The sequence below is a fragment of the Macrotis lagotis genome, chromosome 4 (genome assembly GCF_037893015.1).
Source record: "Macrotis lagotis isolate mMagLag1 chromosome 4, bilby.v1.9.chrom.fasta, whole genome shotgun sequence".
In the NCBI taxonomy this organism is placed as follows: Eukaryota; Metazoa; Chordata; class Mammalia; order Peramelemorphia; family Peramelidae; genus Macrotis; species Macrotis lagotis.
In genome coordinates this window covers 233,989,148-234,001,318 of record NC_133661.1, presented here as the reverse complement: position 1 = coordinate 234,001,318, position 12,171 = coordinate 233,989,148, and the positions used below count along the sequence as shown (strand labels likewise).

Genomic DNA, 12,171 nt, shown 5'->3' with positions numbered 1-12,171 from the left:
TTCTATGTATATATCTCTGTTTCATATCTGTTTCTTGTAAACAACATATTGTAGGATTCTGGTTTTTTGATCCACCCTGCTATCCACTTTCATTTTATGGAAGAGTACATCTCATTCACATTCACAGATATGATTATTGCCAGGGCATTTCTCCCTTCCTTATTCTTCCTTCTGTTTGTCCTGTCTCTCCTTTCATCCTTTCCCCCCTCTCCAGTATTCTGTCTACCACCTCTTCTGATCTTGTCTCCCTGTTATCGGTTAATCCCCACTTTACTTATTTTCCTCCATTTACTACTTCCCTGTCAGGAAAGATTGATTCCTATATTCAACTGTCTGTGTATATTATTCTTCTTTGAGCCAATACTGTTGTGAGTAAGTTCAATTGATTCCCATCGCCCACCATCCATCTTCCCCTCCACATTAATAGGTCTTTTTCTCCTCTTCATGTTATATAATTTACCCTGTTCTACCTCTTCTTTCCCTCTATACCTAGTATACTTTTTTGTCATCTCCTTTTTATGTCATTCCCTCAAATTCACCTTACACCATATCCTCTGTTTATATTATATATTCCTTCAAATTTTGCTACTAGTGAAACAATTTTTGAGAATGACTAGGATCATCTTCCCATGAATGATATAAGCAGTTTAGTTCCATTGAATCCCTTAAATTTTTCATTCCCTTTTCAATTCTGTTGGGACCTTGACATTGAAGATTACATTTTTCATTTAATTCTGGTATATTGTTCATTTCATTTTTTGTTTTTCATTTTTCATTTCTTTATTCTTATTCATTAAACAATAATTCTTTTTCTCTTGCTGTGTTATGCTTATTTTTGCCAGGTAAGTGATTCATAGTTATAATCTTACTTCCTTTGCCTTCCAAAATTTCATGTTCCATGACTTCTGGTTCTTTATTGTTGCAGCTTCTAGGTCCTGCACAATCGTGATTGTGTCTCCTTGAAATTAGAAACACTTGCAGTGTTTTTTTCTTTGACCTGATAGTTCTGAAATTTGACCTATGTCTGCTGAAGCACTTGTCAGTTCTTGGAACTGGAATCTACCAACTCCCCTGGCTTTGCAGTGGCAGGTAGGGGGTCCTGGTATAGGTGTTGACTTGTTCCAAAGTACTTGGGCTCAGGATCTCCTGCTAGCTTGCTGAGGTGGACTTGCTTTTCTCTATCTTGGATACATCCTGTCTTGGCCTGCATCCCCATTTATCCTAGTGAGACATAGCTATCCTATATTGTTCACTTTCCAGTTGAAGAGATTGTTTCACCCCTTCTTTTTGCTGGTTCTGATGTTCCAGGATTTGTTTCATGGCATTATTTTAGAGTTGTTTGGAGGTGAATATGGAACAGTTATGGTGATTTCCTGTTTATTCAATCATCTTAGTTTATGGAAGTCTTTCTTTTTTTAATTAAAAATATGACATTTAAATTCAGGGGTATGCTGGTCTCAGCTTGAATCAGTTGACAAGAGTCAAATGTTAAATTTTCAGTTTCAGAAATATCACCTTGGAAAAACATTATAAATCAGACTTGATTTATTGTTGTGATAATTGCACAACCATGAGAAGGTGATAAAGAAAAGCTTAATAATCCAGATTAAACTTAAAAGTGTGTCAAGTCAACTTTTTTTCAGAAAGTCAGATAAGCATTTACTAGAAGATTCCTGCCTTTAAAAATGAGTTTGTGTGTCTATTTGATCTTATTTTGGTATTTCATATAACATGTTGGTGTAAAAATAAATCCATGAAGGGAAACAATGCAAGGAAAATAAATATAGTAGAATAGAAGATATATCTTCAAAAGATGAGACACCCTAAAAATAAGATAGAATAAACATATTCTAAAGACTCCATGAGACAGCAACAAATATTTTAAAAAAGCCAAAAGATTGAATAAATACAAAAATAAGGACAAACAATTAAAAATAAATGGAAAAGGGTGAAAGGAATCTTATTTGTAAGAGCACATTTCATTGTACTATGTGTGAAAGAGTAAAACTTATAGTTAAAATATCCTTCCTTTTGGAATTTCTTTTCAGTCCACAGAACTATAGAACCTTGAGCCAGTAAACCCTTGCACCCGTAACAGAGGTGAAAGTGGGGAGAGGTGAAAGAGATATATGAATTCTCCCTATTGATTATGTTATCAAAGACTGAATCATTAGCAAACATCCATTCAATCAGCAGTGGAGAGGGACATCTAGTATAAACAGATGAGGAAAGAGTCCCCAAGGGAAAGAGCCTTTAGCAAAAGTATGACATTTCTTGGTGGAGAGGAGTACCAGCTATGGGCATAAGAAAGGGATTGTAGTACTTAGAGCTGTAGCTATAAGGTATCTAAAGTCTTCACTATTTTGCACTCTGTGCATAAAGCTATGACTGAAATATATGAAGATACGAGCATGTTGTTAAAACTGTCATATATATGCATGATATATATATATCCTTCATATATACCTCCCTACCATTATAGTCTGACTTTAAACCCATATTTTCCAGAATTCTGTGTACATTTTTCGGAGAATGAGCACTAGAATTCTGGATATTTTCCCATACCAGCTAATCTTATTTCATCATATTTGTAAATAGCTTCTCCTAAAAGCTATTTAAACCTATATTAGTTGATTGCCAATGGAAAGCTCACTGGTGAGGTCCCAAGAGCTGTCATGTACAGATCATCATCATCATCATCATCATCATCATCATCATCATCATCATCATCATTCCTTTTCTTATTATTACAATAATTCTGAGATTCAATCACCTGCCTTAGGACATGATACATAAATGCAAGTATAACTTAGGAAATTATTCCAAATAGGGTACTGCACAAAAATTGCAGATCCTCAGACATGAAAGGGAACATCAGAGATCCCTAATATAAAGGATAACTGATTGAGACTCTAAATTATAATGGTTATTAATTTGGGGTTTATAAACATTTAAAAAGGATTTTGATAATTATTTCAATGAAATTGATTTTCTTTGTAAATCTATGTATTTTAATTTGTGCAATTAAAACTTTGAAATGGGGTTCATAGTCTTCTCCAGATTTCCAGAAGGGTCCCCAAGACAATATCAATAAGACCCTCAAATATAACAGTTTAGAATTCTATTCTATTATATTCCAACCAAATAGAAATCCAGACTTGATTTAAAGATCTCAAGTGCAGAGAAACTCATTACTTCTCATGGCAACACATTCAAATCTAAGATAGTTTTTATTCTCCCTTATATAAATTCTAAACCTGCATTTCAGTAATTCCTTCACCCCTACCCCAATTTCTCCTATTTTGTCCCCTGAATTAAAGCAGAACAAATTTCCTTTCTACTCCACATGATAGGCCTTAAAATACTGTCCCTCCTCAGTAGTCTTATCCTTAGCCTGACAATCTCCAGTTTTTTCAAAAATCTTCATAGCCTCATATATCATACTCTTACATTTACAAAACTTCATAGTGCATAACAGTGAAGTCTTTAGCCACATGGTATACCATTCTCTGAGTACTCTTCATTTTATTAATATGTTAACTAAAATATGGCATTCAGAAATGAAAACAGTATTCAAGAGCATGAGGAATCAATGGAAATCTATGGAAACCTTGCAACCTTATTCTGGTCACTATACCTCTCTCATTGCAACCTAAAATCACACTTATTTGACTTTCACATTCCTCTATTGACTCATAATAGAATTACCATTCAAAGAAATCCATAGATACCTGCAGTCTAGTCAACTGTGCTCTAAACTATGCTTGTGAATCCACAAGTCAATCAGTTCTATTTGCTAGGCATGTATTGACTTCCCTTCACACCTTTCCCTTTGTTGTCTTTCTCTTCTACTACAAACTACATGAATCTTTCATTTATCTCCTTATCCTTGGTGCAAAACTGAAAGTGATGTTTCATGTCTTAAATTTGTCTATTTTGTCCAGGTATTATCCCCACTCCCATCCTGTTGCACCTTCATTTATATCGACATGTACAATTGTCATTTTCTCTTGGTTCGATTGTAATCTTCTTGAAAGCAGAGACTGTGTTTTCTGCATCTTTGTAAAACTGCTAAGAATGATGTTGCTAGCATTCAGTGTAGTACTTTGCCTATATAAACTACAAATATTTGCTTACTTGAATGCTGAATCACAATAAGTTGTACTTTTTGGTCACAAAATTAAATGCTTTAGAAATAATATTAAGACATGTTTCATTGTATTCTTCCTTTGTGATGCATCCTAGATGTCTACCTTTTGGTACCCATTGTAGAATAGAAAGAAAGAAAGATAGATAGATAGAGATATAATTATTCCCCTTGAAAATATAGATATAGATCTATCTCTTTGTATCTATATACACAAATATACGCATATCTAAATATATATGTATATCATTTATAGCTATACATGCATATATAAATAATAGATACGTGCCTATGCTCATTCATATGCATTTATGTGCAAAGACAAATGTTTATATATATATAGAAAGACTTCTCTGTAATTATAAATGTGTGTATATATGTATATATATAAATATATATAATATGTATATATAGGCACACATTTATGAAATTAGCTGAATACAATAGTTACATACATTTATGTACATTTTTATGTATGTGTACTTTGCATATGTATGTATACCCAATCTAATCCTTTCTATTTGTGTGTACATGTGTGTATAGATATATATAAACTTACGTTTCTGTTTATATAATGTACACACTAAACACACCAACACACATGTACACACATTATCAATTATATTTCACAGGTACATATATACACAGATATACATGTACTATGTATTTATAATACTAATGTACATTATGTACATGAATGTTTATATACACATGCATGTATGATTGTATGTGTGTGTTTTTCTCTCAATAATTTTGAGTTTCCAGCTTAGTACAGGGATTGGCTTTAAAGTATGACATTATCATGAATAATAGCACTTATCAGAGATAGTTTTAAAATTTCATAATTTCAACATAATACTAATTTGTGGAGGTGCATTTAATGTATTCTTGTTACTCTCATAGTAGGCACTGTTACCAGATGTTGGAATTACGCCTTGTCATTAACAACATTGTAGTACAAATTGGAGCAGAGTTTTTAAGACTCAATCTTGAAAGCCACCACTCCCACATCAATGTTTGAAAAGCTTTAGGCAATAGAAAAAGAAAGAATGAATTGGGATGAACCTGGATGTCCATATGCTGTCTACAAATCAAGCCTATTAGCTTTGCTTACTTTCTGGCTTGAATATCGTTTGTAAACCATCTTTATTGCCAAGGAAAGATAAAAAGTGAACATTAAAAATATATTACACCTTATCTCAGGGAAGCAGGTAAAGAAGCTTCTCCCTTAAACAGGCTGTAACTTCTTATTGCATATATTTAACTGGGACTCTGACTACTAAAGTAACGAACATGAAATATCCACTTGTTTCTAGGCTCAGTGTTTGCCAGCTGCTTGACCTAAATGGTACTGATCCCATTTTCATTTCTTTCCCCAAGATGTGACTACTGGAATTTAATTATACTACCAAATTATTAAAGTAAAGGGATTGCGAGGTTACAGTTAATAAACCACTCTTCTGGCTGGCTTAACAGCTGGCTTCCTGGAAAATGGTTCCCTCCTGGAAGTCCAAAAGAGGAGAGATAACATGATCACCTGGGGATTCTGCTGAACTGGTTTTTATTAGAAGTGGTCCTGGCTGTGAAATAATATTAATCCATTGAATCAACAAGTTCCTCAGCCTGCAAAATTCATTTAGAGGTTATTTTGTTTCTCTTTGGAGTACATCAGCTATCTTTTTTTACCTACTTTATCCTCTTTAATTTTCCGAAAATTGATTCCAATGATAGAGGTGATTAGAATTTTTAGTCTACATATAGAGATTTTATACATATACATACATACATATATAAAGATAGACTATCAAACCCAATCTTTTCATTTTACATATCAGAAAGCTAAGGCTCAGAAAGGTTTAGTGATTTGTTCAGGACCACATAGATCTTTGCACTATATTATGTGGCTCATTTTCTCTGCTTAAAGAATTTTGAGAAGTAATAAATTGAATAAACTCACTTCCTGTGTTGTTTGCTCTTCCCTCTTCAAAATGTTATTCTTTCTAAGTTGTAGTGTCCCTGTCAGTTGAATATTAGCTGCCAGACCCTTTTGTCAATGGTGCAACTTCAAATTAATTTTACCAGGCTTTGTTGAACTGTTTCAATTTGTAAAGGCATTATTCCCTACTTCCATATTTTGAGTTCTGCCAGAGCTACAGATTGCAATCTAAAGCTGTATTTTCAACCCATGTTGTATTCTCAATCCATGCACGCATTCTCATAAATGCATCATAGGTACCCACCACTGTACTGGAAGAATTTCTTCTAGGGCTCTTAAAATGATATGGTTCCCTTTGAAGCAAATAGGAAATTTGGAAATTCCTGGAATCTCATTCTCTCTTTCTGTCTGTGTCTGTGTCTGTGTCTGTGTCTGTGTCTGTGTCTGTGTCTGTGTCTGTGTCTGTGTCTGTGTCTGTGTCTGTGTCTGTGTCTGTGTCTGTGTCTGTCTCTCTCTCTCTGTCTCTCTGTCTCTCTCTCTCTCTCTCTCTCTCTGCCTATCTATATCTATATCCATATCTATATGTCTATGAGTATTTTCTTTTGATGGCACTGTGAGACTGTGAATCAAAGCCCACAAGTAGAGCATTTTATTTTCTTTGCTCTTTTTTGACTAGACCCTTTACATAGTACTAAAAACTTAGTAGCTCAAAAGATTGCAAATAGATATCAGTTGCTCTGAAATCTTTCTTTGTACCTCATATAATATCTCAAATCTTCCTGTTTCAGGAAGTTGAATACACAGAAGGACTAACAGAAATTTCTGACCTATGATTAGAACTGCCTGTTTACAGAAGGATGTGAACTCTTAGTTGTCCTGGAGGGCCAGGTATGAATGGATTGTGACCTGCATTATTGATGAAGTACTGACATTTGCTGAGTTCCTAGATGCATTGGAACATTGGTCAGATCTTCTGGGCTTCAGCAAGGAGCTCACCAAAACAACATTTTAGCTAACATTATCTTGATTAGGGGAGATGTTTGGATTTATGAGGCAAAGAAGTCAGTATCTTCAGAATTTTTCCATTTCTCAAAAGAAGTACAAGTAATAGAATTTCATGTGGTAATATGGTAAAGATTAGGTTTTTGGAGACAGGTGCCTGAGTAGAAAGACTGGTTTTAAAGTGTGTCGTGTGTGTGTGTGTGTGTGTGTGTGTGTGTGTGTGTGTGTGTGTGAGAGAGAGAGAGAGAGAGAGAGAGAGAGAGAGAGACTGTTTCATAATTTTTTTTGATTATGGTCTGGAAGGCATATTATAGGATTTAGAATCAACAAACTGGAAATGAGTGCCACTACTGCCACTTATTAGCCATGATGCTTTGGGCTAGTCAACTTCTCTGGACTTCAATTTCCTCACATTAAAAAAACAAACAAACTTGTATTATTTATCTCCCTGGATGATTGTGAATATGAAATAAAATAATAGTGTTAGAATTCTAGACTTGGGAGAGAATTTGGGAGGGATCAATCTGTACCTGACTGACAATTCTCTCTACAATATTGGCAACAAAATTTTATCTAATCTTTATATAAATGCATAAAAGTTACTAGGAACTCAAAACTTCTTTTACTCTTCCTCCTTCTACACACACTCACAAATATACACATATTGTATATTACTTTAGAGTAATAAATCACTACACAATTCAAGCTGTTTTATTGTTAATTATCATAAATCCATATATCTAGAATAAAATCATATAAAACAAAATAGTACAATAAAACGAAGAATTTTAAAACTTATTTGTGTGGATATATAATTTCCTCTAAGTAGGGTAGAGACTTATTTAATTCTGTAACAGGAAATAATTCTCAAATATTAGCAAGTAATAGAATCTAAATAGTATTTGTGTCTCTCCTTTTTGGAGTCTTTGTAGTTGTATGAAACATAATTTCAGTTGCGCTATATAACAGAACTAGTGACAATCCATGGAAACTATATAGAGACAGTTCATTTTGGTAGAAGAATGAACTTTACAATAATTAGAGTTGTCTGGTGATAGAGTCTATTGTCTTATGAACTAGTGAAGTCTCTTGGAGATGTTCACATAAAAGTTAGATGATGAGATGCCTGAACTGGAGAGATAATAAGATATGCTGGAAAGAGCAACAGTTTTAGTACCAAGAAACATGAATTTGATTTTACTCTGATATCATCAAACTCCATGATGACTGGTAAGCCGCAAGCCCTATTATGCAGTTTTTTAATCCATAAAATGAAAAGATTGTAGGTATACTATATCAAATGGTTATTGAGAGAAAAGTGCTTTACATACTTGAAAATTAAATAAATACAAATTTTTATTAGAGTAGAGGGGATTGATTCCTCTATTGGATAGATTTCTGAGGGAGTTTGGATTAAATGAACTTAACATCCCTTTTGATTCAAGATTATATATGTGTAAAAGAGTTAGGAAGTGCTTCATTTACTCAGAACAGGTCATTGAAAATTAGAATTATTAAAGGAGATTTCAATAAGTCATGGAAGGATTAGTAAGACTCATATAACATATAAGTAGGAGGGAATAATTTTCAAGGAGTTTTAGGATATAAGGGATATTATGGGAGAATGGAGGTTATATCATAAGGAATAGTACATAGGTAGAATGAGCAGATAATAAAGAGTAAACCGACCTGGATGGCGAATGATTCATATCAGCATGAGATAGGCAGAGCTATAACTAGCATTTTTTGTACTAAGGGTAAAGGGAGAAAGTGGATGCTCCTCTGGGTTAGGTGATAGGCAAACCTGGAAGATGCGGGAGAGATGTATTCACAACTGAGTATTATTACATAACTTTATGTCCAATCATCTATAAAGATTTATTAAGTATCTACTATGTGCAAGACTCTCTGTGGGAGACAAATTATCAACATGAAAAAGTCTCTCAAGTAGGTTAAAATTTACTGAGTGATAAAGTATTTAAGTAGATACATTCAATATAATTTGAGGAGGGAGTAAATACTAAAAATAAAAGATGAATAAAATAACAATTCCTGCTGCATATGAGCTCAAACAGGAAGAAGGTAACACAAAAGATTAAAGGTCTTCCAGGTATGATGTCCAGCATATTCAAAGACTTGGTAGAAGGTTATTGAATGCTGAATTTGAATCAGTTTGACTAAATTGTAGATAGGGATATAAGTAGAATATGTAGGGATATAAGTAGAATATGACTGAAAAAGTAAATGGCAGTTGTACTGGGTAGAACATTGCATCTTATGATGAAGTTAATATTTTATCCTAGAGATAAAGAGAAGCATTAAATATTCTTGAGCAGGGAGGACTATTTTATTAGCTCTGAGGAAAATTATGCCAAGGAATGACTAGAAGTTGAGAGTCCAGATAGAAAATTATTTGTACTTCCTGAAGTCGAGCCAAGATGGCAGAGCAGAGAATCTCCCACATTACCTTGCAAACAACTTTAAAATATCACTACAAATTGAACCCTTGAGGGCAGAGTCCATGAAAAATCAGAGTAAGATATTCTTCCAGCCCGATACAATAAACAAAGTTGAAAAGAGAGATGTGACACAAAGCAAGAGGCTGACCTAGAGTCCAGTGAATGAAATACTAGTGATGAGCTTAGGTGGTAGTGACAAATGTAGCTGCAAGCTTTGGTAACTTTCAAGACAGAGATAGTAAGGGGACCTGGAATTTGTCAGAATGAGATTACAGAGTAACTTGTGGTAGTTCTGGAAAAAGGATGAGACTCTGGCAACTTCCTTCTAGATCAAAGTCTAAGAGCAGAAAAGAGCAATTTCTGTCAAAAAGGGAGTGAAAGCCCTGAGGGTCAGTTATCACTTCTGGGCCTAGGTTTCAGGGATTCCAAGGAACATTATTGTTTGAGTATCAAGAAGGAAGAGTTTTCCTGGGTAAAGAACATATTACAAAGAGATCAGTGATCACACTACTAATGAAGATCTCACTACCTTGGAAGCACTGAAAACTTCCCAAAACTCAGAACTAGCTCTGTAAATAGTAGAACAAAAATGTCTGAAACTTGAGACAGAGAACCTTTCTTCCATGCTAAGAACAAAACCCATCATTAATTTAAAATTCTAAATCAAGAAAGGATGTAAAAATAAACAAACAACAAGAAAAGAATTAATTATAAAAATCCCCTATGGTGACCTTGAAGATCTACACACAAACTTATAAGATGATATTAAAGTGAAAACAATATAAGCAAAGCTTCCAAGAAAATGTGAATTGGACACAAGCCCATTAAAAATTCCTGGGAGAGCTAAAATGATTTTCAAAATCAAATAAGGGAGGGGAAAAATTGAGGTTTGGGGGTTTGAAAGATAGTGAGCTCTCCAAGTCAGATTCTGACATGAAGGACCTGGTAATGAATAGGGAAAAGTGCTTGCCATACTCATGGCTGAAAGTACCAGATAGCAATATTACATTCAGGTTTTTCCAGAGTAGCATTGTAGTTGCTCCAGTATCACAGTATTGAACTATTAAGGGTGTAGAATCAAGTGAGGAAAGCTTTTCTGATTCAGATGATGACAGCTGTCTTTGGGAATGGAGACAGAAGTATTTTAATCCTCTTCCAAAACCAGAGACTTTTCTTTCAGTTTGGACAGAACAATAAGAAATAGCATATTCTGGGAGGAGGGAGAAAGATCAACAACATATGGTGCTCAGTGCTTCAGGAACAGAGTCAAGATTCAAAGGGTAATGAATTGATATACTGGGAATAGAGGGCAACATTGACAAAAGCAAAGAGTCAGACAGAGACTTATTTGCTTGCTAAGAAATTAATTAGGGAATCACAACAGCAAAATGGAAAACTAGACAAAGAGTAAGATGAATATTTGCTGAAAGCTAAAAAAAAAAACCATTTCAAAAGTTAGAAGAAAATGGACAAAATCATAAGAAATGGAAACGACCTATCAGACAGACTAGGGAACACCTTAGAAATGAACTATAAAGGTCAATGTGAGATTGCAGGATAGGATTCTGAAGAAAAAGTGACAGATGAAATTTCTTTTAGACTTTAGGAAACAAAGAAAGATCTGATATCCCAAGTAGTAAGAATAATTGGAGTCAAAAAAGCAATTGAACTTGTGATGGAAAATTCAGAAAGTGAGCAAAATGGTGGACTTTTAATAATGAATAGTAGCAGAAGAAGAACACCAGGTTGCATTTATCTGAATCTGCTGAAAAATACAGCAAACATCATTGAAGGAAAAGTTTAAAAAATTTTCTATATAGAAAAAGCAAAAAAGAGTATGAAAATAAAAAAAAAAAGGAGAATACGGGTCTTGGGGGGGAATGAAGTAGGCTTTTAAAGGTCTTAATTTTCAAGAATACAATGATACATCCCAAATTCTTTTGCAAATGACACAAATAAGGCATTGGTTTTTCTGAATGATTCCCAAGAAGGACATGGAGAAAGAAAGTTAGATGCAGAAATAACCTTTGAGATTGATCATTCTCTTGATTTGAACATCTTGTAATATGTTGAATATCTAGGGCAAATTTTTTTTCTAATAAGCATTGTAATTAACCTTTTTATTATATTTTACCTACTTCCTTTATTTGCCTTTGCACATTGCACCTGATAAAAAAAGTATTTTTTTCTGTTTTAGGGAACACTGGTATGTGGGAGATGAACGTCATAGAAATGTCATCTCTTGTTCTGGCTAAAAAAAAAAGCTTAAATGTGTGGAAGTAAAAAAATCAAATAAGAATGGTAGAGGAAAATTAGGTAAAGAAATATAAGCAAAGGAAGAAAACTATGACAAGACAAAAGGTAGGTAATGGAGGTTCAAACAATACTTGTTATTCTTAAAAACAGGATTGACCAAATTGTGAAAGAAGTACAAAAGTTTGTGGTGGCTAGGTGGTGCAGTAGATGGAGCACTGGTCCTGGAGTCAGGTGTACCTGAGTTCAAATGTGACCTCAGATACTTAATAATTCCCTAGCTGTGTGATCTTGGGCAAGTCACTTAACCCCAATCTCCTTGTAAAAACAAAAACAAAAAACCTAAAAACCAAAACAAAACAACAACAAAAAAG

The 12,171-nt window shown here is 34.0% G+C and overlaps 1 pseudogene; it reads left to right on the top strand.

Moving 5' to 3' along the window:
- The first annotated feature begins 1,020 nt into the window (after positions 1-1,020).
- LOC141522877 (phosphorylated adapter RNA export protein pseudogene) lies at positions 1,021-11,609 on the top strand (annotated as a pseudogene).
- The last annotated feature ends 562 nt before the right edge of the window (positions 11,610-12,171 follow it).